This window comes from Sapajus apella, unplaced genomic scaffold (assembly GCF_009761245.1).
Source record: "Sapajus apella isolate SASKATOON/1434 unplaced genomic scaffold, GSC_monkey_1.0 scaffold2157, whole genome shotgun sequence".
NCBI lineage: Eukaryota > Metazoa > Chordata > Mammalia > Primates > Cebidae > Sapajus > Sapajus apella.
Genome location: NW_022439083.1, coordinates 7,505 through 10,761, shown reverse-complemented (window position 1 = coordinate 10,761; position 3,257 = coordinate 7,505). Strand labels below are relative to the sequence as shown.

General features: G+C 37.0%; 1 pseudogene; it reads left to right on the top strand.

Annotated features, from left to right (window-relative positions):
• Nucleotides 1-1,721: 1,721 nt before the first annotated feature.
• Nucleotides 1,722-2,772, top strand: LOC116547127 (annotated as a pseudogene).
• The last annotated feature ends 485 nt before the right edge of the window (nt 2,773-3,257 follow it).

Below are 3,257 nucleotides of genomic sequence, written 5' to 3'. Positions count from 1 at the left end.
TGGTTTTATTTTCTTTTGATATATACCCAGTGGTGAGATTACTGGGTCACATATATGGTAGTTCTATTTATAATTTCTTGAAAAACCTCCATGCTGTTTTCCCTAATGGCTGTACCAGTTTGTATTCTCACCAACAGTATATAAATGCCCATTAACAGATGAATGAAGAAAATGTTGTACACACATACACCCACATGCACACAGGAATAATATATAGTCATATGACAGAATGAACTTCTGTCATTTATGTCAACATTGATGAATCAAGAGGACATTATGCTAAGTGAAATAAGCCAGTCAAAGAAAGTAAAAGACCACATGATGTCACTCATGTGAAATCCTAAAAAGTTGATCTCATAAAATTAGAGAGTAGAATGGTGATTACCAGAGGCTATGGAGAGTGAAGGGTTAAAGGAATGGGGAGAGGTTTGTCAAAGTTACAATATTACAGTTAGGGAGAATAAATTCTGGCGTTTTATTACACAGTAGGGTGACTATAGCTAATATACTGCACTGCTTATTCTAACACAGCTAGAAGAGAGGATTTTAAATTTTATTAGCACAAAGAAATAATACAGGTTTAAAGTGTTAGGTATGCAAATTACCTGATTGAGTCATTGTACAGTGGAAACATGCATTGAAACATCTCATTGTACCCCATAATATGTATAATTATTATGTCAATTATAAATAAAATAAATCTTAAAAAGAATAATGATCAAACTGCATGACATCAAAAAGAAGAAAAACTCTTAAAATCAGTGAGGTAGAAGACAGACAACCTATGAAACTGAGGGCAAACTCCCACCTGTGTATCAAATCAGAACACAGGAAAATTAATATGAGTAAAATATTAAAAGCTTCTGGACAGCATAGAGATATATTAACAGAGTAAAAAGACAACCTATAAAATAAAAGAAAATATGTGCATCTGACAAGGAGTTAATATCCAAAATATACACAGGACTTAAGTCAAGAGCAATAAAAAACATAAACCTAACTAAAAAGTGAGAAAAAGATCTGAATAGACATTTTTCCAAAGAAGACACAAAGAAATGCTCAACATCACTAATCATCTGGAAAATACAATCCAAAGCCACGTGAGATAGTATCTCACCCCATTTAGAATGGCCTTTATCAAGAAGACAAAAGATAAAGTTTGATGAGGCTGTGGTGAAAGGGGAACACTTATACACTGTTGGTGTGAATGTAAATTTAGTACATTTTTAGATTTATTTATTTATTTATTAGAAATCTGCAAGGAAAACTATGCAGGTTTCTCAAAACAAAAACAAAAACCTAAAAATGAAACTACCATACACAATCCAGCAATTCCACGATTGAGTATATATCAAAAGAAAGTAAAATCAGTATATTGAAGAGATAGGTGCACTCCCATGTTTATCATAGCTGTATTGACAATACCTAAGATACAGAATCAATCTTAGTGTTCACCTGGAAGAAATGGATAAAGTGAATGTGGTGTATACACACAATGGAATACTGTTTACAGAAAGAATGAAATCCGGCTCTGCACGCTGACATTGGCCTCTGATGTGGTTGCCTTGCGCCGGCTTCTGGCCTGCCCCTGCCGGTGACCCTGACAGTTGGGCTTCCTGTGCAGTCCCTTCCTCAGGACCCTGCACCCTGCGCCTCCAAACAGCACAGGCTTTTGCGGTCGCCGCTGCTGTTGTTCCTGCTGTCACAGGTTGGAGTTGGAGATGCCTCTTTCTTCTCTCAGGACAGAGCCAGGAACCCAGCAGCAGAGGCGGTGCGGATGCTCCCCCTCCGCCACCTGGCGCTGCCCTGCCGAAAGCCACGCTGGAGAGGACCAGCAGCTCAGCAGCCCCGGGATTCTCCTGCTGGCAGCTGCCAGGGACACACTGGAGCTGTGGGATATTTCCGTAAAGCCAACTAAGGAGAAACCGCAGCCCTCACTTTGCCCGGGAATGTGCAGAATTACTATCAAATTTTGACTCATCATCGTGAGAATTACCAAGGGGAAAATTGGAGTCTAGAAAATATTGCTGCAGTTTTAGCCCACCGGTTTCCCAATAGCTATATTCGGGTGATGAAGTGCTCCCTAATGAATTTGCACAGATTCAGCTGCCATGGCAATTTTCTGAAAAGTAACGTTTGGTTCCCCAGAACACAACACAGACTCTGGAGCTTTTAAGCGCTTTCTATATTATTAGTTAATGCTTTTAAGTCAGAGTAGTTTATCAAAGAAAAATTTGAATGATTGGAATAAGGACTCCACATCATCTAATTATAGATGTCCAATTCTTCTCATACTACAAATCATTTCCAGGGAGAAGAGAAGACTTGTGAAAAATCTGATGAGTCTGCCGTGAGTTTTTATCCACCATCACTGAATGATGCATCTTTTCCTTTGACTGGATTCCATAAATGTTGTGTTGTTTTGAATCAGTTTCTTTTTGAATTGAAAGAAACCAAGAAAGACAAGAACATAGATGGTTTCATTAAAAGCATAAGAACAGTGTATTTTCTGGATGGTGGTCATTCTGGAGGAAGCAATATTTGGATTATTTATCCACAGGTCTTGAAAGAATTTGCACAAACAAGGATTATTGTTCACACCCATGTAACACTTTACAAGTACATGATCCAATGAGATCTTGGATTGAAAAGGAGCAAAATAAGTTTGTTTAGATATTTGGGAATATTGGTACGCCAGTGACTAGCCGAATTCATTTTACAAAGGAAGTTCCCTTCATAGAGAATCATTTCAGAGTTCATGAAGTATTTTGAGACTACAAGTATAGTAATGTACCTATTAAGTGGAAGAGCACTTTGAGTGTTATAAATTCAGTTAATAAAATATAATTCATAGTTGCACTGTCAGTTTGGGGCTATGTAGGGAAGCACACATTCCTAAAATATGAGTCCAATGTGCAATAGTATTTCTTGCTTTGGAATGCGAGCAATTTTTAATTCAGGTTCGGTAAGAATTAATTTAAAATCTAACAAAGTGGTTAGTGATAATACTGAGGCTATATCAGACACTTAAAAATGAATCTTGCAACATAGTTCTTGTAAAAGGTAACAAAATTGTTTCTGTTGAAGACAGTTGATTTTCTGAGTCATGTTACTAATTTTGGTGACATTTTAACAGAATTAGCTATTTTGGAACTTAAAATTTAAGTGGAAACTGTTTATTTCTCTTCAAACAAAAGCAAACACGCGATGTCATTTTCTATCATTTTGGTATAACTCTATCCGGCCTCTTGTGTTTT